This window comes from Lampetra fluviatilis, chromosome 67 (assembly GCF_964198595.1).
Source record: "Lampetra fluviatilis chromosome 67, kcLamFluv1.1, whole genome shotgun sequence".
Taxonomy (NCBI): Eukaryota; Metazoa; Chordata; class Hyperoartia; order Petromyzontiformes; family Petromyzontidae; genus Lampetra; species Lampetra fluviatilis.
The window spans coordinates 3470819-3476818 of NC_136341.1; the positions used below are offsets into that span (position 1 = coordinate 3470819).

General features: G+C 52.0%; 1 long non-coding RNA gene across 4 annotated transcripts; it reads right to left on the minus strand.

The window, feature by feature from the left end:
- Positions 1-3281: 3281 nt before the first annotated feature.
- LOC144952358 (uncharacterized) lies at positions 3282-5621 on the minus strand. 4 transcript variants are annotated; one of them, XR_013640618.1, is made up of 6 exons: positions 5506-5584; positions 5365-5413; positions 5218-5243; positions 5053-5110; positions 4713-4837; positions 3282-4575 (listed from the first exon to the last, which is right to left on the minus strand). It is a non-coding gene; the product is annotated as an uncharacterized LOC144952358 (long non-coding RNA). The 4 variants fall into 4 exon arrangements; XR_013640617.1 differs by having other exon boundaries at positions 5053-5243; XR_013640619.1 differs by having other exon boundaries at positions 5053-5409; positions 5577-5621.
- Positions 5622-6000: the final 379 nt, after the last annotated feature.

A 6000-nucleotide genomic window follows, 5' to 3' on the forward strand; every position in this document is an offset into this window, starting at 1 on the left:
ACAGAAGGTCGTGGGATAGACACTCACACTGATGTATATTTGTGTGGCTAGGAAATGTCAACTACCTCGCCTGGCACACAGGAGGTCGTGGGATAGACACTCACACTGATGTATATTGTGTGTGGCTAGGAGATGTCAACTACCTCGCCTGGCACACAGGAGGTCGTGGGATAGACACTCACACTGATGTATATTTGTGTGGCTAGGAGATGTCAACTACCTCGCCTGGCACACAGAAGGTCGTGGGATAGACACTCACACTGATGTATATTTGTGTGTGGCTAGGAGATGTTAACTACCTCGCCTGGCACACAGGAGGTCGTGGGATAGACACTCACACTGATATATATTTGTGGCTAGGAGATGTCAACTACCTCGCCTGGCACACAGGAGGTCGTGGGATAGACACTCACACTGATGTATATGTGTGGCTAGGAGATGTCAACTACCTCGCCTGGTACACAGGAGGTCGTGGGATAGACACTCACACTGATGTATATTTGTCTGGCTAGGAGATGTCAACTACCTCGCCTGGTACACAGGAGGTCGTGGGATAGACACACACGCTGATGTATATTTGTGTGGCTAGGAGATGTCAACTACCTCGCCTGGTACACAGGAGGTCGTGGGCTAGACACTCACACTGATGTATATTTGTGGCTAGGAGATGTCAACTACCTCGCCTGGTACACAGGAGGTCGTGGGATAGACACTCACACTGATGTATATTTGTGTGTGGCTAGGATATGTTAACTACCTCGCCTGGTACACAGTAGGTCGTGGGATAGACACTCACACTGATGTATATTTGTCTGGCTAGGAGATGTCAACTACCTCGCCTGGCAGACAGGAGGTCGTGGGCTAAACACTCACACTGATGTATATGTGTGTGGCTAGGAGATGTTAACTACCTCGCCTGGTACACAGGAGGTCGTGGGCTAGACACTCACACTGATGTATATTTGTGGCTAGGAGATGTCAACTACCTCGCCTGGTACACAGGAGGTCGTGGGATAGACACTCACACTGATGTATATTTGTGTGGCTAGGAGATGTCAACTACCTCGCCTGGCACACAGGAGGTCGTGGGATAGACACTCACACTGATGTATATTTGTGTGGCTAGGAGATGTCAACTACCTCGCCTGGCACACAGAAGGTCGTGGGATAGACACTCACACTGATGTATATTTGTGTGGCTAGGAAATGTCAACTACCTCGCCTGGCACACAGGAGGTCGTGGGATAGACACTCACACTGATGTATATTGTGTGTGGCTAGGAGATGTCAACTACCTCGCCTGGCACACAGGAGGTCGTGGGATAGACACTCACACTGATGTATATTTGTGTGGCTAGGAGATGTCAACTACCTCGCCTGGCACACAGAAGGTCGTGGGATAGACACTCACACTGATGTATATTTGTGTGTGGCTAGGAGATGTTAACTACCTCGCCTGGCACACAGGAGGTCGTGGGATAGACACTCACACTGATATATATTTGTGGCTAGGAGATGTCAACTACCTCGCCTGGCACACAGGAGGTCGTGGGATAGACACTCACACTGATGTATATGTGTGGCTAGGAGATGTCAACTACCTCGCCTGGTACACAGGAGGTCGTGGGATAGACACTCACACTGATGTATATTTGTCTGGCTAGGAGATGTCAACTACCTCGCCTGGTACACAGGAGGTCGTGGGATAGACACACACGCTGATGTATATTTGTGTGGCTAGGAGATGTCAACTACCTCGCCTGGTACACAGGAGGTCGTGGGCTAGACACTCACACTGATGTATATTTGTGGCTAGGAGATGTCAACTACCTCGCCTGGTACACAGGAGGTCGTGGGATAGACACTCACACTGATGTATATTTGTGTGTGGCTAGGATATGTTAACTACCTCGCCTGGTACACAGTAGGTCGTGGGATAGACACTCACACTGATGTATATTTGTCTGGCTAGGAGATGTCAACTACCTCGCCTGGCAGACAGGAGGTCGTGGGCTAAACACTCACACTGATGTATATGTGTGTGGCTAGGAGATGTCAACTACCTCGCCTGGTACACAGGAGGTCGTGGGATAGACACTCACACTGATGTATATTTGTGTGGCTAGGAGATGTCAACTACCTCGCCTGGTACACAGGAGGTCGTGGGAAAGACACTCATCCTGATATATATTTGTGTGGCTAGGAGATGTCAACTACCTCGCCTGGTACACAGGAGGTCGTGGGATAGACACTCACACTGATATATATTTGTGTGGCTAGGAGATGTCAACTACCTCAACTGGTACACAGGAGGTCGTGGGCTATACACTCACACTGATGTATATTTGTGTGGCTAGCAGATGTCAACTACCTCGCCTGGTACACAGGAGGTCGTGGGATAGACACTCACACTGATATATATTTGTGTGGCTAGGAGATGTCAACTACCTCAACTGGTACACAGGAGGTCGTGGGCTATACACTCACACTGATGTATATTTGTGTGGCTAGCAGATGTCAACTACCTCGCCTGGTACACAGGAGGTCGTGGGATAGACACTCACACTGATATATATTTGTGTGGCTAGGAGATGTCAACTACCTCAACTGGTACACAGGAGGTCGTGGGCTATACACTCACACTGATGTATATTTGTGTGGCTAGCAGATGTCAACTACCTCGCCTGGTACACAGGAGGTCGTGGGATAGACACTCACACTGATATATATTTGTCTGGCTAGGAGATGTCAACTACCTCGCCTGGCACACAGGAGGTCGTGGGATAGACACACACACTGATGTATATTTGTGTGGCTAGGAGATGTCAACTACCTCGCCTGGTACACAGGAGGTCGTGGGATAGACACTCACACTGATGTATATTTGTGTGGCTAGGAGATGTCAACTACCTCGCCTGGCACACAGGAGGTCGTGGGATAGACACTCACACTGATGTATAAGTGTGGCTAGGAGATGTTAACTACCTCGCCTGGCACACAGGAGGTCGTGGGCTATACACTCGTGGAGGGGAGTGAGAGGGGGGGGGGTGGAGGGGAGTGAGAGGGGGGTGAGAGGGGGGGGGGAGTGAGAGGGGGGTGAGGGGGGGGAGGGGGATCTTTGGTTTTAATCTCATGGGCAGCTTCGATTCAAAACGCTAGCAACGCCCTCCGTGTCTCCCCGCTGTTCCTCTCGTTTCAACATTGACCATCAACACCATCACCAATTCCCAGTTACCATCACCACCTTCCACCAGTAACCATCATCAGCAGCCAACCGGTAACACGATTCCACTGTTTAATACCATCGCCATCATCATTACCATCGTTATCATCGCCACGACCATTAACATCGCCGTCACCATCACCACCACCATCGTTATCATCGCCATCATCACCAACCAAACAACATCACAACAATGTTTACATTATGTTTGCCTCTCGTAAGGACTTTACAAAAACAATAATCCAGCAAACCGCTCGACTATGTTGCGTGTGGAAGAGGCAAACGACACACGCAGACACACACGGACACACACACGGTCACACACACACGTACACACACAGTGACAGACACACACAACAACCGCCATTCGCCACTAAGTGGCGGTGACGTCACCACGACGCTTGTGCCAGGCCAAGTGCACCTTGAGGCCACGTGAAGTGTCGAACGCCCACTGGCAGGAGGTCACGGGGCAGACCCAGCAGGTGCCACGGGTCGACTGACTGAGATGACCGAGATGAGTGGCTGATGCACCACCTTTGCCCCCTACTGTGCCAACTTGCTATGCTTTAGCCACCCAGCGCTCCACTCGTTGTTGTGAGCGTCGCTCCTCCGCCCTCCGTTGTTGTTGGAGGGCGACTGCCTCCAACTGCCCAGTAGCGTCCTTCACGAGCCTCCTCCACAGAGGCCGATCTTGACACCGCTGGTACCGGTCATCGGCAAGTCCACTCGGCTCCACGTCCTCCTGTACCACATCACTCCATCTCTTCTCTAGCCCGTGCCGCGCCCGTTTAGCCCCCTCGATCCGGCCGAACAAAAGCTGTTTAGGCATGCGGTGGCTGGGCATGCGGGCTACATGACCCAGCCAACGCAGCCTTGCCTGCCGGAGGAGCTCACCGATGGGACTTTGCCCAGATCTTTCAAGGATTTATGAGCTCCTCACACAATCCAGCCTGGTTAAACCCAGGATGGATCGTAGGCAGGCCAGCCTAAATGTTTATAACCGGCGAAGATGCTTCATTAGGGGGGTCCACGTTTCGCAAGCGTAGAGAAGGGAGGGAATGACCGTGGCCGAGAAGACCCGAAGCTTCGTGCGGAGCGACAGACCAGGCAGCTTCCACACAACAGCGTTACGCAACCGATGAAAAGATAATGCTGACTAATTCGGAATGAGACCTCCGGACACACACACACGGACACACACACACACGGACACACACACTACACACACACGGATACACACACACGGACACACACGAATGTCTGCAGAGAGACTCGATCAGACTCGTGGGTTGATATCGGTGCTCTCCAATGTCCGAGTCATAGCCTGGCCTGGAGCTCACTCACTCACCTCACTCACCTCACATTCACTCACTCACCTCACTCACCCACCTCACTCCCTCACCTCACTCACTCACCTCACTCACCCACCTCACTCCCTCACTCACTCCCTCACTCACCTCACATTCACTCACTCACCTCACTCACCAACCTCACTCACCTCACTCACTCACCTCACATTCACTCACTCACCTCACTCACCCACCTCACTCCCTCACCTCACTCACCCACCTCACTCACTCACCTCACATTCACTCACTCACCTCACTCACCCACCTCACTCACCTCACTCACTCACCTCACATTCGCTCACTCACCTCACTCACCCACCTCACTCACCTCACTCACTCCCTCACTCACCTCACTCACATCCACTCTCACTCACTCTCACTCACTCACCTCACATTCACTCACTCACCCACCTCACTCACCTCACACTCACTCACTCACCAACTCACTTCCACTCACATTCACTCACCCACCTCACTCACCTCACTCACCCACCTCACTCACTCACCTCACATTCACTCACTCACCTCACTCACCCACCTCACCCACCTCACTCACTCCCTCACCTCACTCACTCCCTCACTCACCTCACTCACCAACTCACTCACATCCACTCTCACTCACTCACCTCACATTCACTCACTCACCTCACTCACCCACCTCACTCACTCACCTCACATTCACTCACTCACCCACCTCACTCACCTCACTCACTCCCTCACCTCACTCACTCCCTCACTCACCTCACTCACCAACTCACTCACATCCACTCACATTCACTCTCACTCACTCACCTCACATTCACTCACTCACCTCACTCACCCACCTCACTCACCCACCTCACTCACCTCACTCACTCCCTCACTCACCCACCTCACTCACTCACCTCACATTCGCTCACTCACCTCACTCACCCACCTCACTCACTCACCCACCTCACTCACCTCACATTCACTCACTCACCTCACTCACCCACCTCACTCACCTCACTCACTCCCTCACCCACCTCACTCACTCACCTCACATTCACTCACTCACCTCACTCACCCACCTCACTCACTCTCACTCACTCACCTCACTCAAGGCTTGAGTCACTCACTCTCACTGAACTCACCTCACTCACATTCACTCACTCACCCACTCCCTCACTCACCCACTCCCTCACTCACCTCACTCACATTCACTCACTCACATTCACTCACTCACCTCACTCACTCTCACTCACCTCACTCACTCAAGGCTTGAGTCACTCACTCACATTCACTCACCTCACTCACATTCACTAACCTCACTCACATTCACTCACTCACATTCACTCACTCACTCTCACTCACTCACCTCACTCACCTCACTCACTCAAGGCTTGAGTCACTCACTCACATTCACTCACCTCACTCACATTCACTCTCACTCACCTCACTCACTCACCT